General features: G+C 42.4%; 1 protein-coding gene across 17 annotated transcripts in view; it reads right to left on the bottom strand.

Annotated features, from left to right (window-relative positions):
* The window catches only part of NCOA2 (nuclear receptor coactivator 2), a 127991-nt gene extending 106132 nt beyond the window's left edge, over positions 1-21859 (bottom strand). For 5 of the 17 annotated variants that reach the window (XM_053395905.1, XM_053395919.1, XM_053395917.1 and 2 more), the window contains exons 1-2: positions 21445-21858; positions 9678-9757 (exon numbers count right to left, since the gene is read on the bottom strand). The gene's annotated coding sequence lies outside the window, so the exon portion shown is untranslated. Of the gene's footprint in view, positions 1-9677; positions 9758-16092; positions 16253-19673; positions 20326-20605; positions 20625-21444 lie in introns of those variants that run through there. The other 12 variants (XM_053395907.1, XM_053395910.1, XM_053395915.1 and 9 more) reach the window with 7 other exon arrangements.
* Between the last annotated feature and the right edge of the window lie 2200 nt (positions 21860-24059).

The raw sequence follows: 24059 nt of genomic DNA, 5'->3' as shown, positions 1-24059 counted from the left end.
CGCCGCTCTTGGGGGCTTTTCCCCGAGGAGGGAGAAGGGACTGTCTGGCCGTTTCAGTCCCTTCTCCCTCCTGGTCGAAAAGCCCGCAGGAGTCACGCGGGGCTCCTGTGGGCTTTTGCGGGAGGTGGGGGAATTCCGCCACCTCCCGCAAAAGCAGGGAGAAGGTCTTGGAGTAGCGCACAGGCTGCGTGCAGCCTGTCCACTGCTCCCAGAGCTGCGGGGGGGAAATCATATTTTTTTCCTTGATTTCCCGCCCTGAAAACTAGGTGCGTCCTATGGGCCGGTGCATCCTATAGGGCGAAAAATACGGTAAATGTCCTCTATTGCTTCTCTATAAATTCAGCACATGCAAAATGAGCTATTCTGTTAGGAATGCTGCAAACACTAAAAAAGTTTCCTGACGCTGCATTTTAGACGTCCATCTGTTCTGTAGTGCAAACAGGAAGTTTAATACTTAAAAAAGGGGGGGGGAAGGGGCCCAATGAAAGGTTTTAAGTACACTCTCCATTTCCCCCCTTTCTTGGGGCAGGGGCAGGAAATGTTTATCTTCAACAATAGGTCACATTCTCCTCACTATTACAGCTATATTGATGCAATGGAAATAACCCAGAACACAAATTTTAACCGAGGGTATACACTGAGCGAATAACCGCAAAATTTACAACTAAACAGACTGCAGCAGTACCCTATGACTTATACTCTGGCAAACTGCCACCTGCATAAAGCACCCTGCTAGAAGGATTTGCACTGGCTGCCAATCTGCTACTGGGCCAAGTTCAAGATGTTGGTACTAACATATAAGGCCCTATGCAGCTAAGAACCAGGTTACTTGAGAGACCACCTAATTCTTTATACACATTGTAGATCACTGTGGTCTGTGACTGTGAGAGTTTCTTCTGCAAGTTCCAAAGATCTTAGAAGTCCACTCTGTAGTAACTTGGAGCATGGATTTTAGTGTGGCCACCATCTGCTCTCTAGGAGCCTGCACATTGGCTCATTTGTGCTGTGTCATAGTTCAGCATAGTACTGCATGCAAACCAGGCCACAAGCTAGCATTTATTAAGCTACACACCAGTCTGCTCAGTTTTATTTCCAGTTCAGTAATAAAAAAAATCTCAAGAACTGTTATATGTTATCCAGTGCCTTAGAAAAAGTGTAAGTAGCAACTTTTTGCAGCAATACTTGATTCAGCTCTCTCATATCGCTTACACTGTCTTCTCGTATGCAATGCTAACAACACAACAAGACTTGTGGGGTTTTTTTGGGGGGACGACCATCTTTTCAACATGTGAATTAGTGCTGAAGCTGCAATGATACTGGTAGCTTGTGTCTCACAGATGCAAACATCCATCAACCTCTAACCACAAATGGTAGCAAAGTGCTTATTTGCCTTATGTAGCCCAGCTGGAAATTTGGGTGGGGAATTATTTGGGACAGGCATAGCCCCAAATCTCTCACCCTTCATAAAATAAGCTTGCAATTTACTTGAAAGAAAGGAGAAGCAATACAGAAGTTTTTGCTTTGCTGGTCCTTCTCTGCTACAATGTGGCATGACTCTTTGGGATTCAAATAGTGTACTGCTGTGCCCGTTACATAAATTTACTTGAAAAGGAAGAGTAGCACATTGCCTGAATCTGAAAGCATTTCATTCATTCCACAGCGACATAGCAAGTGAAGCTCTTTGGGGATTAAGGTGACATTTGTGTGCACTTCCTTCTAAGCAAGCGTACTTGAGGAGCAACAACGTCACACTGTTGGCAGAAGTAGTGTTCACAAAACTGCAGCAGCAACAGGACCCTTCTGCCCCCCCCCCCCCCCGTGAACATACACACACAGTGTGGTGTGCTGGTAAAAAAATACACCTCTAAATAACTGAACTTCACTGCCAGAAGAAGAAGATGCTACAACTGCATGTAGGGTTTTGAAATCCCTTCTCAGCTTTGCTATGGAACTGATCTGCATGAATCCCCAATTAGCAATCCTTCAGTGGGTCAGACATTTTTATCAATTATTTCAAGAGATCTAATAATTATATGCTGTAATAATAAATTTCTAATATTTTCTGAAAGTAAAGAAGCTGAAGCTCATGCCACTATCAGTACAAGAAGAACAGCCAAGTTTTGATGCAACTACATGTGAAAAATCATAGCGATAACTGCTTTGTATGCCTCTGTGGCATGGCTGCTACCTTTCACACATTGATAGTGTGGAAGTAACCATTATCAGCAGCTCAAAACTGCAGTTCTGGACACTGCCACCAAATCTTGGGATTCCAGCCTTGCAGAAACAGCAGGGGTACATACCAAGCCTCGGTAATAGAAATAAAAAGGTCAAAATGCATATTTTAAGCTATACAAAGAAACTGCAAGACACATTCTTGTTTGAACATACCATTTTACTTGCTTGCTAGTCGTAACCTTCTGGCTGCAATTGAGAGAAATACTGGGCACAAACCAGAGCATCAATACTTACGAATCATCAAATACTCACAAATCTGAACTACAACAATCATTTTAACACAACACCAAGTGAGTAAGTATATGCATATATTTTTACTACTAGAATAAAAAACAAGTGGGACCTATAACAAAATGTTGCCAGATGAAGTACACTCGATTTCATTCCACCTCCCCTTTTTTATATGCCAACCCAACTGTCAGTCAGCACTGCATAGCTACTGAGCATACTCATCCGTCCTAGAAGTCCCCCCCCCATTTACTGTACTTACACAAACTTTACACGCCCAGGTCTGTAAGGACGTGCCTTTTGTGTGGGGGTAGTGCCATTTCAGTTACATAAGCACTCACAGTCTGAGCATCAGAAATTGAGAAAATAACAATGCAAAAGCTGTTTCCAGCAGAAGCTTAAAACAGCTAAGTCAGCTGCATCATCACACTGAAGTGTCCTTAGATCTTTTAACAAGCTGGTAGAAAATTAAATTTTCTGAAAACCAAGACAAATCTACTGGCCTTCATCCAAGAATCAGTGTCATTGTCAGGCCCTGCATTTAATTAGCACTATTTACTGTCAAGCACTCACTTGGGTAGATCTTTTACCATCCTCAGTAAGGCTTATAGCAAATACTGGGGGGGGGGGGGGGAGGATCTGGCTTCAAATATGCACCAGGTCATCTCTGAAGAGGTAAGAGTTCAGGAGTCCTGTTTGTGGCCACAAAATTAAAATCTTATGTGTTCTTCACAAATTAAAGTGATATTTCTCTCATTGGCAAATCTGTAACACATCCTCTCTACCAGAACTTAAGATTTAATTTAGAAAAACAATTTTCCATTACACAACTATTATTTTAAAGTGAAAACCCAGATTTAGAATAAGCAACATAAAACAACATAAAATACTATTTTTTCTAACATTCCTATTCTTTGAATCCATTTCTAGACAAACCACACACTTCCATAAATACTTAACATGCAAATTATCTGCCATGAAGGTCTGATTTTGAAACAATTTTATTTCATTCAACAAGATATATTAAATTATAACGTGTCATCCATGCAGCTTATATTAAATTATAACATGTGTCATCCATGCAGCTGAAGCATAGGGTTGCACCCAATGCTGCTATTCTACACTCACAAGACAACTTCCCCCTCCTCTCGTTTGCACTCTCTGCGTAAATGGAATACATGACCATCTATGATTCAGCAATTTGTCCCCCTCACCCCGCTTTCACCCTAAGGTCCCAGGGTGGGTTACAACCATTAAAGCACAATCTGCTTTATTATATGCAGGCTTGATGCAACCAAGTTAGTGGACTGAATCAGTGCACAGGTGTACACTTCTCTCTCCCCACCTACCGTATTTTTCGCTCGATAACACGCACCTGACCATAACACGCACATAGTTTTTAGAGGAGGAAAACAAGAAAAAAAAATTCTGAATGAAACAGTGGATATATCATTTTTGTGCTTCATGCTGCGGCCACAGACATGTGATTTGACGGTGAGTTTGGGGTAGCCCAATGCAAAGATCCTGAGGATCCATGTGGATCCATGCTTTGTAACCACGTTTTTGCACCATTGCAGCCCCAGGCAACAGTGGGTGCGTGATTTTTTTTGGTGCAGGCTGTAGCCATGGACATGCTATGTGATCTGATGGTGAATTTGGGGTGACCCAATGCAAAGATCCTGAGGATCCATGTGGATCCATGCTTTGTAACCACGTTTTTGTACCATTGCAGCCCCAGGCAACAGTGGGTACGTGATTTTTTTGGTGCAGGCTGTAGCCATGGACATGCTATGTGATCTGATGGTGAATTTGGGGTGACTCAATGCAAAGATCCTGAGGATCCATGTGGATCCGTGCTTTGTAACCACGTTTTTGCACCATTGCAGCCCCAGGCAACAGTGGGTGCGTGATTTTTTTGGTGCAGGCTGTAGCCATGGACATGCTATGTGATCTGATGGTGAATTTGGGGTGACCCAATGCAAAGATCCTGATGATCCATGTGGATCCATGCTTTGTAACCATGTTTTTGCACCATTGCAGCCCTGTTTTTGCATCAGATCATTGCTATGTGATCTGATGGTGAATTTGGGGTGACTCAATGCAAAGATCCTGAGGATCCATGTGGATCCGTGATTGGAACCACGTTTTAAGTAGGGAGGGAAGGAAAAACATAGAAGCGACAAGGAGAGGGGTGTGCAGAGAAGCAGCTGGCTAAGAATGCAGGAGAGGGGTTTTACCGGAGGGAGGAAAGGAAGGCAAAAGTCCCCCCCCCACAAGCCAACCAGCTCTCTCTCTCTCCCCCCCCCCAACCTGCATGTTGCCTTCGAGTCCCAGACGCACGGAGAGGAATTAGAAGGAAGGACGCTCTGCTTTCCACTCTGCTTGCCTGGAGGGGAGGGGTTTTCTCTGCTCTTTGTTCCGTTTGAGCAAACACAGTAAGGAAACAGAAGCGGGTGGGCAATAAGACCCTGAGGCAGAATGCAGGAAAGAAGCAGCTTCCTCCTTTCCTCCCTTCTCCGGACGATTTGATATTTGCCTGATTTTTGCCTTCACTCGCGCTTGTCAGCTCCAGGGACCACACATTCGCTCAATAACACGCACAGACATTTCCCCTTACTTTTTAGGAGAAAAAATCTGCGTGTAATAGAGGGAAAAATACGGTATGTTAAATAGCTCCTGGTGTTTCAATATCTGAAGCACAGGGGCAAGAGCTGTAACTAGTCTACCTACACCTTTTATGCAAGATTCAGAAATATTTTTTTAACAATATTTTTAAATCACAGCACTACATACAAGCTGGTACCTGCGTCTAAAACCAAGAACATATAGTCCTCTAACACTAAAAAAGGAAGTGGATATAAGAGATGGGTGCAATATGGAGCAAAGGTATGACTGTCCATTCTTAATCTCTGTTTACATCAGGGGTCAGCAAACTTTTTCAGCAGGGGGCCGGTCCACTGTTCCTCAGACTTTGTGGGGGGCCAGACTATATTGGGGGGGGGAATGAACTAATTCCTATGTCCCACAAATAACACGGGCCTTAGTTTGCCTACCCATGGTTTACATGGCCAGCTCAGAACAAGATGACCATTGTAACTCAAGTCCTGGTGCTTGTGACAGCCAGGACAAAAGACTAGGGCTGGAGAGTTCTCATAGTTCACTGTGCCAGTTCCAGAATGGTGTAGCTCAGGGCCCCCAAATCAGGCCCCTTGGGGATCTGTCAGACTTTGGATCCTGCAAAAGCAAAGCTTCCACCACCACAGGTCTACCTCAAAACACCTGATTTCAAGACTTGCCATTGGTTACTGAAAGCACCTTTCTTGCCACTTGGGCAACCTCCATACACCACCTATGGTGCTCTCTTTGCCAGTGGAGGCCAGCACTTAACACTATGCAACAAAATGGTTGCAGTAAGTGGCATCAGGTAGCTCTTGTGAGACCATGAAAAAGGAAATGATTTATTCATCTGCTAAGGAATAAATCTCTCTGATCAATCCCATTTACGGTTCAATCAAAAATGTATGTTACAAAAACGAGCTCCTCAGCTGAAACATGCCAAAGAATGATACCAATAAAACGTCACATGATACACTGTTGTGGGCTAGAACCTGCTTTGTCAGTGTATGTCACAATAAATGTATTAACCACAATCCAGAGAAAGTTAGTCACATGAAATCGTGCAGAACTCAAGATGACAAATTAATCAGTCATTACTAGGTCTCACTGATTTCAACATGAATACATTATACTATCTGTTTCTGGATCAGAGATTTTGTTCAGTGGTACCTTAAACAATCTGTTGTAGTAGGAAAAATATGAGTAAAACAGCTACCCTCCTCTGACATTTTGGTAATACTTTTGTATATGATTTTTCTTCAGCATCAACATATTATGTGAGCATATGCTGGTATGATATCTAACTGAAGTTTATGCCAAATCTCAAATGTGCAGCATATTTAAGCCAAATTGCTATCTCTATGGAATAACACAATTTCACGCACATTATTAAAATCTATACTCACCTACCAAGTCAATGGATTAAACATAACAGGTCCATTAAGGGAGAAGTATTTTCTTTCATGTTACAGACAATTTGGGGCGTATTGGGTAGGGAGCAGAATCTAAGAACGCTTTACATCTTCAGGAATATTGTATTCTATTACTTAAGCCTGAACCATCACTTACATAAGATTTTGCACAGAAGATACTACTATACCTCCTTTTTGAAATCTACAGGTCAAATCACACTAAGGCTGTTTTTATCTCTGGGTGCTTAAGAAGTTTCCTCTCCAGTATTTGTACATCCCTGTGGGACTAACATGCACCATTACTGGCTACAGTTCTCAGGGTATCATTCAGAGGCATCTTGACAATGAAATATTAAACCTACTATCCAGGTTTTTCAGCCTGCAGTACATTCAAAGTATCAAATTTAATCTAGACAACAAGTCTCTTCTATACCCAATCCAAGACAGATCACTAGGTCTACTATGCAACTAGCCTGGCCTTTCTAGATTATGTCTGTGCCAGCAATACTTCTAAAATTTGTCTACAAAAGATACAGACTGTATCTAGACATAACAAACTATTATTTATCTACTACATGAACAAGTCCTGGGTTTGTGTACTACCACCCTTGTCCCTGTATCCTCCAGCAGTTGTGAGAAGATTGGAAGCCTAGCATTACGCCCAAACCCTAAACTGTGGTTTATTTTATTATGATTTACCGTATTTTTTGCTCTATAAGACTCACTTTTCCCCTCCTAAAAAGTAAGGGGAAATGTGTGTGCGTCTTATGGAGCGAATGCAGGCTGTGCAGCTATCACAGAAGCCAGAACAGCAAGAGGGATTGCTGCTTTCACTGTGCAGCGATCCCTCTTGCTGTTCTAGCTTCTGAGATTCAGAATATTTTTTTTCTTGTTTTTCTCCTCCAAAAACTAGGTGCGTCTTGGTGGTCTGGTGCGTCTTATAGAGCGAAAAATACAGAAATTAAGACATCTTCATAAATTATGGTTTGAACTTAACTTGTTTCAACAAACCATAGTTTGTCTGGGTTTGGACACTACATTAACTTTTGGTTAGCTAAAAATGAAGCAAAAGCTTCTAATTGTATCCTCACAGCCATTATGGTGGAGAAGGGAGGCAGGAGCTGATGGGCCCAATAAATGATAGTCCACATGCAGGCACTATGAGGATGACATCACAAAAATCACTGATAACTCATCACTGAATAATCTAAATATCACTTTTCAATCCTCATACTTCTTGACCTTTGTCTCTGGTATGGTTGATCACTCTCTCTTACTAACTTACTAAACAGGTTTAACTTAGTCACGATCATTCATCTCAATGGGTCTGCTCTGGGTAAAACTTAGTTGAATACCACACAAGGAGGATATTTGTTCATTCCAACTAAATTATGTCTTTCACATGCAACAACCTCAACTTCCTCTCTGATGGCTAGATGCTCATTACACCAAGCACAACCCATGACTTCTGTCTAGCAGGTAAACCATTTTGTGTGGAACATTCTGTACAATACACTGAATAGCCCCCACACCGATGGCTTTCTATTTGAAACCAATTATTATTTATTGAGCTTCTTTACTATGGAATTTGAGATCTGTTAGGAGGAGTATAGTCTGCCTAAGCTTCACCCTGCTGGCTCACTCACATTATATTGTCACTTTGTTATCTGGGGCTTCCCTTTTGCTTGTAAAGTGAGCTTCCTCCAAGCTCCCTTGCTAAAGTTATAGTCCTGGCTAGCTTCTCCCAGATGTCACAACTCCAGCCAATCAAATCAGGAGGTTCTCCATTGAAAAACAGAGAGTTGTGGCTTAACTACTGGGCTAAAAGAAATTCCAATGAACAAAAATTTGAAATGGGAGATTCAGGTCAATTTAGCCACCTTATGATGGTACAGTATGTCACAGGAATAGAAAATAGGTAACGATTTCATCAAATTTAAGATGAGGATATAGGCAGTTGAAGACTCCCTTGGATTGCAAGGGTCTGATTGATTGAAGTATGTAAGTGAGTACAAAAGATTGATAAAATTAAATTACAGCTTTTCTTTACATTTTAAGGTCACAACAGTTGCAAAAGAACTATTAGTAGGCTCCAAAAGGGTAACTAGTACAAGGACTTAAAACTTTCCTGTGGGATATTTCACAGCACCTTTCAATAGAAAGGTTCCTGTGCCAAATTATAAACTGCTTTTGATAATCCCCTCATATTCAAACTCTGTTTAGAAGATGGTGGAGAAGCACACTACATTTTGTAAACTATAATCCTCAAGTCTACAGCTACACTCTAATGCAGGTGCTTCCATTGTGACACCCACGGGTACATAGGGATCCATAGAGATCTTCCCTTGTAACTGCAGGGTCCCCTCTGCCAAGATGAAATTAGGCTTGAAATAATAATTCTATTGTACCAATAAGAATAATAGATTGTTTTGTGTGTGATGCCATGACAATTCCTCTAGTGTGAAAATATGTCCATGGACCAAGAAATGGTTGGCAACCCTGGCCTTAACGTCTCAGACATCAAAATTATACATATATCACACACACATATATACATATGAATAACTGCCTGGTTTCAGAAGCCTGAATTTCTAGGCCAGTTCAGATGCAATGAACAAGGGACTGTGTTTATTTGCTCTCACTTCTTGCATGCTCAGCTTTCCTTCCTCACCTTCCAATTTACTAACATGTTATGGTTTGTCTACAAATGAGAATTCTAGATCATTGTTTAAACTGGTTTTACAATTCTGCTTTGCCCAGCTAGGATGCTAACAGCAAACTAAGGTCTGAAACTAAACCGGGCATGAGGGAGGAGAATGCGTGCAAGTGCAGAGCTCATTTACATAGCATAAAATCATGGTTAGGAGTTACAGCTGGACCAACTAAGTATGTGTGACCATACAAGAGGATTTCCATTACCCCAGACAGATATAGGTGTGATCAAAGTGGATACAATCTTTCCCTCACTTTCTTATGGTGCTCTGACCTCTGATTAAATGTTTGGCACATTTTAGCCAACAAATCATTTTCATGTATGAGGCCAAAATTTCAGCAAAAAAAAATTTAAAACAGCAGCAGCTTTCTCAAAGAACAAAATGGATAGCTTATGGATACAGTTACATAAAACTACATTTTCATTCATAAAATAGCTATTTTAATATGCATTATTTAAAGACAACTTACCAAGACTCAATGAGGCAGTCAAATCAATAGCACAGGTTATGTGTCTGAAAGGTTCAATATTCAGATACATCTCAAGCATGCTATAAAACAAAAACAAACAAACTGTAAATATTCTCTATTTACCACTGATTATGTCATTCATGCTAAAACAAAATCACTAGAGTATTTGGCATTCCCAGTTATTACAATTCCCTCAACCATTTCTAAATACGGTAATTCTACTGTAACAATGTGGCTGTGTCCAGGCATCACACTAAAAAGTGTTTCAGCATTATGTGACTAAGCCTAGCCCTCTTTAAGTTGTACATTTCCCTTCTGCTGTCTTCCTCCTGCACCACTCAGAGGTGTAGTTCAGAAGCTTTCACTTCTACTTGCAGTTAACCGTGACTTGTCATGTTGTCCAAACTGCGAATTGTGGTTAATATAAAATATTCTTGGTTTCAACAAGGCAGTTTATTTTAAAAAAACAAACCTTGAAAATTAACCATAGTTCGTTTTAATCACACCAGATGACACAAACTGCAGTTAAAAGAATGTGAAAGCAAAATGTTAACAACTACTAATCCTGGCTGTGCAAAAAGGGGAAGGAAGCCTGTACAACATCCGAACAAGACCCAAATGTTTGTTTAATGTACTCTATTTGCAGATCAGATGATCTAACCACAGAATTCTGCTGCTTGAAAATAGGGTTCAAGATACTCAACAATCTCCCCCCTCATTCTATCACACGGCTATACTGAATACAGTAAGCAAATGACTGAATATGCCACCCAAACCCTAGATATGTGTACTTAGAAACACGTCCTGCTGATGAAGTGAGTGAGCATGCATAGGATTGCAGGCCTGCCTCTGCTCAGAAGATCTGAGTGACTCACCAAAACACAATGTTATTTATTCTGAAAAAGATAAGACATCCTCCAGAATTCTGCAGGATGCAAATGCACACAGAGTTCTCACACAAGTAGGAATACAGTAGGATGATGCAAGGACTGTTGAGCAGTCTCTACCTCCATAAGCTCACTGGGCTGGGACATCTGCACTGATGTAAATTAAAGTAAGCTTCAGAGCAGAGGTGGGGAAGCTACTGCCCTCCAAGTGTTGCTGGTCTACAATTTCAACCATCCCTGACCATTTGGTCATGCTGGATGGAGTTGACACGGCTTAGAATCCAACACCATCTGGAAAGTCACATGTTCCCCCCATCTCTGCTTTAAAGAAAAAACTAGCAGTCTTACTGTATCATTTTACAGCCACTAAGTAGATCAAAATCCCAGCCCCCAGCCCCAAAACTTAGGCACAATCTTCACCATTACAGGACCAATTTACAACTTCACAAGTACAGTATGAAGTTTTAGAGTTAGAGTTGAACATACTCACTTTTTTAAGTTCTTGCAAATTCTCACACTAACTTTTTGTGAATAACTTCACAAATTAAACATAGAATTCCAACCCTTCTTCCCAAGAACAGGTGCTACATTTCTTCAGTTTATGTAAACACCACATTTTCTACAAATTTATACTATATTTATGCTATAGTGTATACATATTTTACACACACACCCAAGTCAGTCCACCAACTCATTCTACACTGAAAGCTGAAAGGAGTAAGATGCAAGTATACTATTAGAAAAAGATTTAGACCCTTGACAAGTTCCTAAGTTGGACCATGAATATGAATATATATTCCTACAAACTCCCAAATCCACACAAGTGATGGTTCTTCTTGACTGTGAAGAATGAAATGTTTCTTTTTCAACCTCAATATCAAGTTTTAAAGCACTAGCATGTGCATGGATGGGTTGGGGAAGAGAATTACAAAGATTTTAAGCACTTTTATTAAACACCTTGGGATTTTCCTACCCCTGGCAAAAGGTCTTCCCGCACAGCTTGATTTCTACATGTCATTTTCACCCACCACTGAAATGTCAAACTCATGTTTTTATTCAGACCTAAACCAGGCACTGGGTGGGACGCGGGTGGCGCTGTGGGTTAAAGCCTCAGCGCCTAGGACTTGCCGATCGAAAGGTCGGCGGTTCGAATCCCTGCGGCGGGGTGCGCTCCCGTTGCTCGGTCCCAGCGCCTGCCAACCTAGCAGTTCGAAAGCACCCCCAGGTGCAAGTAGATAAATAGGGACCGCTTACTAGCGGGAAGGTAAACGGTGTTCCGTGTGCTGCGCTGGCTCGCCAGCTTGTCACGCTGGCCACGTGACCCGGAAGTGTCTGCGGACAGCGCTGGCCCCCGGCCTATAGAGTGAGATGGGCGCACAACCCTAGAGTCTGTCAAGACTGGCCCGTATGGGCAGGGGTACCTTTACCTTTTTAAACCAGGCACTGGGAGGACCAGTCATGTATACTATTACACCCTCCATTCTAACCATCACCATCCTGCATAAACAGGGAAATAAAATATTATTTTATTTCACAGCATTTATATGCTACCTGATTGTAATAAAACCTCAAAAAGGAGATCTAGTATGGAACAGCAGGAAACAATTCTCTAGCACAGAACTGTCTATGAAAAAACACAGAACGAATAGATGCAGAGGTAGATGGAGGCAACATGAACATCCTTAAGGAATTTACACCTAAAAGGTATCAATACCACAGACTGGAAACTCTTGGTATAAGCTTCAAAGTAGAACGTCTGCATCCATGTCCCTCACAACGAATATGACTAACATTTGAAATCCTAGGTTATAAAAGAAAGATTATGTGTTAATAGGATGCAGCCTTACCACAGTGATTTGTGCTCTGGTAACCTGTTAGAACTACAGTAATGTGGTGTGTGTGTGTGTGTGTGTGTGTGTGTGTGTGTGTGTGTGTGTGTGCTGTATGCGTGGTTACATCTGAAGACAATCCAAGTGGTTCAGTTAGTGCAGAATGCAGCTGCCAGTTCAGCTGGATGGAATCACAAAACACCAATTGACTGCATGTTCACTTCTAGGCCATATTCAAGGTGATGGTCTATGAAGGAATGCCTTTCCCAGAACCAACCTGCCCTTGCCCCAATATCTTCAGAAGCAGCTCTCCTCTGCATACTACTGGTGGTGGTGGGTGTATATTACATTGTGATGCAAAAGAAGAAGCAGCAACAGATTTATTTGTGGTGGCCCTGGTATTGGAATGCCCTTACTCTAGTTCTAGTAGTATGCTTGGCACTGGCACTATTATCATTATGGTGCCAAATACAGACTCACCTGTTTGCCTGAGCATTTGCAATGTATTGGTATATTTATTGTCCCAGGGTGAGGAGCCTGCTCCATAGTGGTAGTCAGCTAAGTTTTACTCAGTGCAAACACACCGAAATTAATGAACACAACTAGGTTTAATATGTTTTTAAACTGCTATTGCTATTTACAGTTTATCATTTTATTTCAATATCAAGTTTGCCGTTTTTAGTTGACTTTTTGTTGTAAATTGTATGTTGCACTCCACCCTGGATAGGGCTTTGTACACCAAGGCCAGCACCTTGAATCTAGCCTGATAGCTAATTGGCAGCCAGTGCAATTCTTCAGCACCAATGTAATATGATGTGACTATTGCATCCCAGTGAGCTCTCAAGCCTCTGCATTTTGCACCAGCTGCAGTTTCCAGGGCAACACCAAGGACAGTCCCACATAGAGCACATTGCAGTAATCCAATCTGGAAGTTACCAGCACCTGGACAACAGGCTATCCTGATCACGAAACGGCCTCAGCTGTCTTACTAAATCTGTTAAAAAGCACCACTGGATACTGAGGCCTAGAGAGATGGATCCAGGAGCACCAAGACTGCTATGGAAGTGAGTGACTTTGCCCTCAAAGTGCCTTGCAAACAAACAGCAACAGTCTTCCGAAAGATCTAAAACTCTACTCACTGGAATAGGTATCAATAGACCTCAGAAAATACAAAAAGGTTCAACTGGACGACTTGAAGATGCAACGGAATCAAAGAATTGGGCCTTCTTCATTGCCCTTATTGCCATGCAGAAAGACTCATGCAATAAATAAATAATTACAAGGATGGGGAACCTTTTCAAGCCTAAGGGCCACATTCCCTTCTGAACAACCTTCTGGGAGTCAATTGCCATTAGTGGACAGAGCCAAAGGCAAAAGTAAAGTGAATGCAAATTTTACATATGTACAGTAGCTTAGTTTTTCCAAACATCCCTTCTCTATCCAGGCAAACAAGAAACATCATTCAAGGACACATTCCAGCCACACAAAAACATTCAAGGGTGGTGTGGAGCAGGGTCATATGAGCCGTGTTAGTAATGCAGGAATATAAGCTAATCAGTAAATGGCACTTTAAACTTAGGTTATGGGCACCACAATGGAATGTCTAAGCATCTTTTTTGTGGTGAAATTTATTTGCTTGGAAATAAGCCCCGTTGTGTCCAGTGGGGCTTTCTTATCCTCAAGTAAGTGCACCTAGGATGGCAGCTCATGTGGCAGCACAGACGCAAAGTCTGCTAATTCACACAGCAGTGCAGAAGCACAAGCTACATATATTTTGTTGTGGTGCTGCCACATGAAACACCACAGCACTAGCCAGCTAGATGGAGAGGTCAGTCATCAACCTGGCATCCAGAGATCTCCACGGTTGCAAAATGCACCTGGCACACTGGGAATTTTGAACACAGAGTACGCGGTATGGCCGGGAAGGGGGTGTGGCCCAGGGACAGTCTTAAGGGACAGATAGAGAGGATTATAGGGCCAAATTGTGCCCCACCCTGAGTTCCTCGCTACTGAACTATTGCTCTGCAGATAAACCATCGTTCCATTAGAGCAGTGATGGCCAAACTTGGCCCTCCAGCTGTTTTGGGACTACAACTCCCATCATCCCTAGCTAACAGGACTAGTGGTCAGGGGTGATGGGAACTGTAGTCCCAAAAACAAAGTTTGGCCATTACTGCATTAGAGGAAATGAAATCCCATCGAGAAAAGACTACCTACTCAACTTATGGATACAAGAATCACCTGCCAACAGGACCCATGTCACATCAAGATTCACCTTTAGCTTACTGGCCTCATGCCCTCATTCAACCCATTATTGCTTCCAGTCAGCAATGGAATTACACTGCTATCTTTCTCTTGCCTGGATACTTTATCAAAATAGTATCTGGTGGCCCTCTCACAAATTATGTGGTCAACACAGTAACAGCAACAGCTTCCTCCAAATAATCAGCAGTGGTTTTCACAGAGGAAGATGTATATTCAGTCCTCTACAGGAAACAGTTATTGCTCTTGTACAGGTGCACATCCTCCTTCATGCTGCTTGGTACAAAACAGTCCGTCCCCCCGTAGTTTTAGACCTCAGTTCATTCTGTGTCTTCCTCTGAAAAAGAAAACAACCTTCTTTTCTACAAGTCCCACTTAAGAGTCAGGAGACCATGAATAGTTACCAATAGCGATCACAGTTGAAGAAACATATTAAAGAGCATACCCCTAACATTCAAATTTTTGCCATTGGCTTTGTTCTATGTTTTTATTTTGTTCATAGCCTCTTTATATCACCCATTAACAGAAAATTATCTAGGCAGTGTGCAATTTTTAAAAACCCCTCATAAGGTGTAAAAATGCAATACAAACATAAAAGCGGGTTCAAAAATCAGAAAAAAAATCAGAATAAAACAAGCCACAATGAAAAAGCTGTCTAAACCATTAAAGGCAATCAACTGAAAATCAAATTTATTCAAATGTTGCTGAAAGGACCACAATGTAGCATTGGACCTCTTTGGGCAGCTCCTCTTTGGTGGGGACATTTCACAATGAAGAACCACCACGGAAAAGGCCCTCTCCTTAGAAGCCACCTGCCTCAGCCTTATTTGGCAACAGCATTTACAGAAAGGCTGCCGAAGATGATCTGAGGGTCCAGGTAGTACTTTGTTTATACTCACTTGATTTAATTATATGCAACAACATTACATTGTTGCCTTCTTGAGCAGCTTTTGCAGAATTATTTTAGGGGAACGAAGTTATCCAGAAAGGAGCAGAGCAAAAACCATGCTGTATGTAAGTGCATCTCTACAGCAAAGTTCATATTAAGTCCTAAGTGTTTATGTACTAAAACTTTCCAGGTCACATTCAAAGATATTTTTTTTAATAGAAAACAAGCACTGTACTAAACAATGCCTGCAGGCTGTATTTTCAGTAAATAAATACTAATCTTATTTTGTTTTTGAAAACGTGAAACAAATTGACAGTATCACACCTGTTTTTACTCCCTATTCACATTCCCAGTTATATGTTTCAAAGTTCACCACGTGATTTGATACACAAAGCGACTGACCCTCTAAGCTCAAGGAATGTTTGCATAATGTATATACCACTAACAAACAATTAATAATATAACTACTGTACAGATAAGACAAAGCCAATATGAATCAGCCTATTTCCCACATAGTCAGCATATGATACTACTAAGAAGTCACTTACATTACCTCACTGAAGGAGCAATGTTGTTTTAGAAGAATCAACACAGCACACACACCCTTACTAGCTTACTACTTTAAGTTTCATTGTCCTTGCATCTTAAAGTCAAAGAATTCCTCTGTCAGATCAAAATCCCCAGGAGGAAAGAGAGCTCCATGCCCATCTGAAAGCACACAATAGAGCCACAGCTGACAATGCGCATCTTTCTGCATATCTGCATATGTACAAGAGGTCCTTGCCTACCCCCATCACATTCCCTCTCACATTATAGAACTTGCTACTATCCAATATCATCAAACAGCATTTTTCATGGAATGAATAAAGAAAGGTGCAGTAGTGTGCTGCCTTTTAAGCAGTGTGTTGTGTAATTGCAACAATGTGTAATTAAAATGCATGGTGTGGATCAGGGTAGTTTTTAATAACGTATGAACACACATATGCAATGCATGCACATACAGAACAAAAATATTCTTTGTTTTCCCCGTTTAATACCCGGGAAGTAGTAAATGTGTCTTTGAAGATTAAAATCTGGATTTGCTACAGGTCATACACACACCATGAAGTCAGTTTATTACTATTACTAGTGCTTTCCTTTAAAATAAGCAAAAACAATGAAATGAAAAGAAAGAACTTGTTACATACACAATTAGATTTTAGGGTTTTGTTATGCTAAGTTGTCTTGAATACTATATGAAATAAAATTCACAAGCAAAATCTCACACCAATTTATTCAACACAAACTATTATTTAGAAATTATTTCAGAACTTTTCAACTTTCCTTGCGGAATCTTCACAGCTCAGCTTTTAAAAATCTGAGTTATGTAGCCTTCCTGCCTGAGTTTCATTTTTGCATAGAACGTCAGCTTATGCCAACATGTCAGTGACATCATCAAGAAAAGGACAGAGAGCAGAAGACTGTGGGCATTGTAGTAGCAGCTGTCTTTCTAAAGAACTTTGCTATTTCTATGGAGCAACCTGTACTTTTTTTTCTTTTCTTTTTTTTGCAGATGGGTGTGCTTACTATCATTTTGAAGTGAAATGCTGTGAAAGCCAACTGGGGCAGTTTAAATCTAACAAAAAAATCTCAAACCTTTAAACAGCGTCCAAGATGAACCCACTTTAAATTTATTGTATAAATTCAATTTAGTAAACTTGTCAGAGATACTGCCTTTAACAAATTCTTTCCAGCCAAACATGTTGCACCTATCATTATGCCATCACAAAAAGCATGATTAGCTCACCATGCTTTCAAGCATTATGTCTCTTAACTATTCAAAATTTAAAATGATTGAGTAATGATTACAGTAAGTTCTAAAATATATTAATGGAAGCAGAAAATTCAAAGCAGAAAAAGATAACCACTCATGTATCTAATCTCTTAAATAGAGTATACAGAGGGGAACATAATTTAATAGGATTTTTAAAGAATTACAAAAATATTTCTGATTCTGAAATTCTGTGATTTAAGATCTGTGCCTGAAACATTCTGACTTGTTATAGAGCACTACCTTTGAAAGCAAAGAGTACAGAATCCATTTCATGAGATGTATGTAGTACCTTCCTTTGGCAGGTTATATTTGCAGGGACTCAGTGGAAGAAAAATGGTAAAAGGTGGCATTGTGGTAACAAAAAGTTTGTGATAATTCAATTAGAGCCAAAACTTATTTAAAACAAGAACAATGACTTTACAAATGTAGCAATCTCTGATAACACAGCCATTTTAGTATTGCTATGTAAATTAACATCAGAGGGACAAAAATCCATTGTCTCTATTCAGGCCCAAATGAACAGAACCTAACTTCCTTATAAATTAGAATTCAGCTGATTTATACTTGTCTCTTTTGAAAATAATAGAGCCATGTAGCTAATACACAAGCATCTTACCTACAATTACCCACCCAACAAGGTCAATAATCTGTTGATGGCTCCTCAACTGGGCAAAGGGAAACCTATCCTTGCCTTTGACTTCAATCAGAAGTCCCTCGAATTTCAGTGAAATTTACTTCCTGATAAAAGTTCGTAGCACTGCAGCATAACAATGGTACTAAGAAGCCCTGTTGAATTCAATGTGACTCCCATGTAAGTAGAGTTAGGACTGCAGCCTTGATCTACAAAGACACAACTGGTAAGGGATAAGCTGAATTCAGTACAGTGATACTCACTATAATCAATACAACTGCATTTAAAACAAGTTGAACAAGAATATCACCACCTGATAAAGTTTCTCTCTATTGAGTGATATTTTCTCAATTTTTCTATTATGAATTCTGCAACTGTGTTAAAAAAACATTGCATAAGATACAAGAAGTGATTATTCTCTTCTACTAATTTATCAATAGTCTCATATGCTATATGGGATTTTACCACTGACCAAATCTGAGGTGTTACATCTGATGTCCAACAAAAATATTCAGTAAGAGGACCATGAATAGCTTTATCCTACTGAAATTATAACTGAGTGTCTAAAACCATACTTATTTAACCTATATATCCTTCCTTTTATTTGAAAATCTAACGGCAGCTAAACCAAAATTATAAAATCTCTATTATGTAATTATATTGCAATGTTAGTCCTCCTAAGAGTAGAACAAATGAAATTAAAGAATGCAACGTAATCATGCCACTAACTTCAATGAGCTTACAGTGGTACCTCGGGATGCGAACGGGATCCGTTCCGGAACCCTATTCGCATCCTGAAAAGAACATAAGATGCGACAGCACGTCTGCACATGCCGCATTTCACCGCTTCCGCGCATGATGTCATTTTGACCAGCTGTGTATGCACGAGCGGCGAAACCCGGAAGTAACTCGCTCCGTTGCTTCCGGGTCGCCACAGAGCACAACCCGAAAATACTTATCCTGAAGTGTATTTATCCTGAGGTATGACTGTATATTGAGTAGCACTGGATACAACCCATAATCCTGCAAAAGAACTATAATTTGAGTGTTAAAATTTGAGAAATGGCGGTTAACAAATTGGTTTGTCTATGGTGTAGATATGGTGTAGGATGAATGATAATCCAGCTTCTACCTAGGGTTTTAATAGGTCATAAGATTTTATGGTAACTATATTCGTAATGTATTTTTGTCGGTGTTTGTCCTTTGATGCTATGGCCTGTCGGCTACGCAAATAAAGTCTATTCATTCATTCAAATTGGCTTGTCTATGGTGTAGATATGTCTGAAGGGTCTTTTTTTATTATTATTAAATTTTTAAACTGTCCTTCATCCAAAGATCACAGGACAGTTCACAACCCAGCAGTTCTGTATGAAAAAAGTCATGTCCAAAAGGAACATCTCTGAAGTGGACAGCTGAGAAACCAGTGTTTCCCAAGACTCTAGCTATCAAAACATTTCTTATGGAAAGGACCTGTTATGTGATTAACAGGCAAAGAAGCCAGGTACATTTCCTTTTATTTTTCTTGCCACCTTGCACACACATTTCATGCATATTTCATACATCAGTATCAGCTCCGAATGAGCGCCAGGTTGATTACAGAACATATCAAGTATGGTGCAGAAGAAAACACAGATGACACGGGAAGAAAAGTCAAAGTTGCCAAGACAACCAATAACCCTGGATACCTTTGCAACAGTACTGTTGTGGGCAGGAGCCACGACTACAAGAGCTTCTGCTCCTAAGAAAAGAAAACGCCATCACTGTGCAAGAGATGAAATCTCTGGCGTCACCAGACTGAACCTCGCCAGTTAAAAAGCTTGGGGCAGGATTCTTGGGGAAGGTGGAGAAGGCATGTGGGGGGAGAAATAAGAGCATGCTGCCTGCGTCGGATACACACTCGCAGCCTCCCCTTACACAAGGGTAGCAGCTCAGGGAGCAGGTGGAGAGGGGATTAGACGCACACCCTCCGCGCTACACGGCGGAAGGGGGAGGGAGGAGGACAAGGCCATTCTCCATGTACAAAGCGGGTGGGGGAGAAGCAGAAATGCGCGCCTCTCTCCCAGCCCCACAATCAACAACAAGAGTCCCTGGCAGAAAGGAAGGGGGAGAGGCCCGCCGCCGCCCCACCACCGCCACCCTCCCATTCATAGCCACACACTCGGCGGCGTCAGGCTGCGACGCTGGGTCCCCGGGGACTGAGGCGCGTAGCAACCCCAACACCCAGAAGCCCGCGACTAGGCCTCCGCCCTGAGAGGCCGGCACCAGCCGAGCGAGTCCCGCACGAGCACCAAGGCGCCGCTGGGGCCGCCGCCGCCAGGGGCCCCTCCCCCCACCCAGCCAGGCGCACGGCAGCGGCAATGCGGCTCCCTAGGCTGCGCTCTCACCCAGCGGCGGGCGGGCGGGCAGGCAGGCAGGGCCTAGTCGGGTCCCCCGGGAAGGGGGGACTTCGAGGGCCGCGCGCGCACACAAAAGTTGGGAGAAGTTAAAAGCCCGTCGCTAGCGGCCGCGGAGGAGGGAGAGAGAGGAGGCGACACCGCCGTCCCGTCACTCCACCCACCCACCCCAAATCTCGATTCCTTCCGAGGCGATTGTCAGGCAGGCGCTCCGCGCAACTCACTCTCTTCCCTCGGTCGGAGCAATCGTTTTTCTCCACAGAAAAAAACGACTGGGGTCTTGCCACACGGCATTCTCGCCTGGAGAAAAGGAGAGAGAGAGAGACAGTCCCTCTCCCGTCTCTCCCCCCCCCGCCACCCCCCATTGTCAGCCACGCAGCTGCCACCCCTTCAGTCCTTTCTATCGAGGAACGACCCTCCTCCATGCCGAGGAGAGAGGAGGGGGAAGCAAGTCCGCCTTCTCCATTAACACCCCCTTCCACTTCGCTGCCAGCACCCCGCTTTCCCCTTCAGACAGCTCTGCTCTTCTCCCACTCATTTAGCCAAGGCGCCCCCTTTCCTCCACAAGAAATCGGGGGGGGGGGGTCGGGGGGATGTGGGTAAAAACCCCCAACTTCCCATGCATTACTACCCCCCCTTTTTGTTACTTTCATCTTCATGCAGATTTCGGGGTGCGACAGAAAACTGGAGGTGTAGCCACACACCCGCCGCCGCCACCACTCATAAAAGAACACCAGACACCCAGGCTGACACCTCTCTCGCTTTTCGTATCGGGAGAGAATAAAACCTCCGCAACTTGCCTTTTTTTGCGGGGAGGGGGGATGATGGGGGGGGCAAGAAAAGTCTCGCGGACACCCCCCTTTTTTTCCTCCCTCGCCCCCGAAGTTCTCAAGGCAGCGGCTCCAGACACTAAGCAGCCATCCCCAGCAGCGCGCCACACAACCAGGGTTATTATACAACACACACACAACCGGGGAGGGACCCCCTCGGCCAGCCCCTTCCCCAGCCTATCCCGCCGCGAAAAGGACCCCGCGGCGAGGGGCGCGAGGGTGCCTTCCCTTACCGAGGTCAGCAATGTCTCCGGCTGCCGTCGCCCAGGCTGCTGCCAGCGCTGACCTTCGCTTTGTAAGAGGAAGCTGGAGCTGCTGAGTCCTCCGCGGCCGCCATGTTCCCGTTTTAATCACTGGCTGCTTGTTTATTTCAATGGGGACCCTCCCACAGCTCACTCTCCTCCTCCTCCTCCTCCTCTCCGCAAAGCTACCCAGAGAGAGGAGGGACTGGGAGGGCCGAGGAGACGGAGAGGGAGAGCAGGGCCGCCGCCGCCGCCGCCACTCCCTTGCCTTCACCAGGCGCAAAAGTGGCCTCGGAGGCGAGTCCTTTCGCTCGGCAGGGAGGCAGGGCGCGCACACACCACGGCACGCACCCGCACCACGGCTTACTACCGGTGTGCGGGAGCAGTGAGGAAACTTCCTTCGCCGCCTGCGAGGCTGCGTTCTCGCCCTGGAGCCGAAGACAAATGAACTCGGCCGAGCGTCAGCTTGCAAGGGGGTGGGGTGGCGGCTGGGGGAAGCAGCCTTGCTAACCCAGCGCAGGATTTGGAAATGTTGCCATTGTGCCATTAACAGAGAGGGAGAAGGAATCGCTCGAATCTGATTTCTTTTCTTTTGTTGTCCAAAAGAAAGGAAGCGAGGAAGCATCCGTGCGCCACCTACGCTGGCGATTATTAATATTAGTAGTAGTAGTGTAGTATTAATGTAGGTCTGACGATGGAATGCTTTGGCAGCTATAGAACAAGGGGGAACATCGTACAAATCTGTAAAAACTCAGAGTAAAATGCCCAGTTATGCACACCTGAAAAGTCATATATTAAACGTCTGAGAATAAATCTCTGTTCATTTTCGAGTACAGTACAGACAACAATGATGGCTTTGAACATTGGCCTTTGCTTTTTAGCCTGGCCTCTTACACACCTCTTTTAAGTTCTGGGTGTTCCTACAATGTTTACAAGGCTCATGTAATGACATGCAAAGTCTGCAGGTCCTTGTCTGCTCAAATCCCCTATATGGTCTCTTGTAATTTTAAGTTCTTGACACTTTTGGCCCAAGATTTTCTGTTTACTCCCTTGATATGGTGGTGTGCCCTCAGTCTGATTGGTTGTAAATGAATGTGTACATTGGTAAACAATATGTCATGTGCTGCAGCATAAAGGCAATATAAACAGCTGAACTTAGTAAAACACACACACACACACAACTATCAGGAGGTTTAGGGAGCCTAGGATTGTGGAGGCCATTCTCTGCTCTTGGTATTATTTTTTTGTATCTATAAAAGCAATCACATTGTGGTAGGTAATCAAGTTGCTCACCTTTTGTAATGGGCTATCGTCTGTTTAGAAGTATTGTGCATGATCATTTAAACCTGTGTATTACTTTACAGTTTGTTTGTTTTTGAAGACAACACTTTTTGCATTGCTCTGCAGTTCATGTAAACTAAATTAGTTACGTGAGTTTATTAACACTCAGTACAGTACAGAAACAATGTAAGTGCAGCAATACAGCTATAAAAAGTGAACAGAAGGGATTTGTTTGCTTAAATACATTTATATAATCACTCTGCAACTCTGAAATCAATATAACAAAATGAAACCACAATGGAAAACTGACAATGAAATAGTTTAAAACTCAGAACTTTAACAGTGTGGAAGAACAAGAAAGCTTTTGCTTATTAGCCTAAAGCAGATGCCAGGTGCGCCTCTCTGAAAAGAGCTCCACAGGCAGGAAGTCAATGGTGAAAACATCACCTCCCCATTTGGCACATACCGTAACTTCAACTGGCAGAGGCATCTGGAGAAGACCACTGATAACGTCAGCTAACTGGAATTAATTCATCCACTTTTGTTATAGCGTGTAATAAGTTAACACAGAGAATACTGAACAATAAACAATAGCAACTTATTAAAACATAAAAACAGTATTGTAGCACCTTAAAGACTAATAAATACCGGTACATTACAGCTTCCACGCCATATATTTAAAGTGTATCACTTCCTGCAAAGAAGCCAGGGAATTGTAGTTTACCCCTCATGTAACTGCAACTCCCAGCAGCCTTAACAAACTACAGTTTCCAGGATAAGTTAGGGGAAAGCAATGTGCTTCAAAAGTATTGTGTGATTTCATCAGATGCATGAAGTGCTCTCCTAATTTACAGGTATCTATATACATGTGGGTGGATATGTTTGTAAACAGTGAGGTCAGAGGGAAATAAAATGTCGAAAGTACAGAGATCATGAAAGTTACATAATTAAAAGCAGAAATTCACAAAACAGTTGTAGCTGATAACACAAACATCATTGCATTGGTAAGAAAATTAATAAATGCAGTGTGATAAAAATCAGTTGTCCTGATTCAGTCCAGAAGTCATAGCACTGACTCTCTTGATTAACTATAATACCATAAAACTTCAGAAGGGGACTGCAACATGAAACTACTAAATTAGAATTAATCAAGAGGTTTGTGTGCTATTACTTGTAGATAGAACTGGGGCAATGGATTTCTGTCACATCACATATGTCATTGGCTTACAGTTAACATGTCATGCATCTGATGAAGTAGACTGTAGTCCATGAAAGTTAATGCAATTAGAAAGCTGATAATCTTTTAGATGCTGCAATACTCTCTG

Source organism: Podarcis raffonei, chromosome 7 (genome assembly GCF_027172205.1).
Source record: "Podarcis raffonei isolate rPodRaf1 chromosome 7, rPodRaf1.pri, whole genome shotgun sequence".
NCBI classification, from domain to species: Eukaryota; Metazoa; Chordata; class Lepidosauria; order Squamata; family Lacertidae; genus Podarcis; species Podarcis raffonei.
Note: the sequence above shows the minus strand (reverse complement) of the source record. Positions and strands in the feature narration are given on the sequence as shown.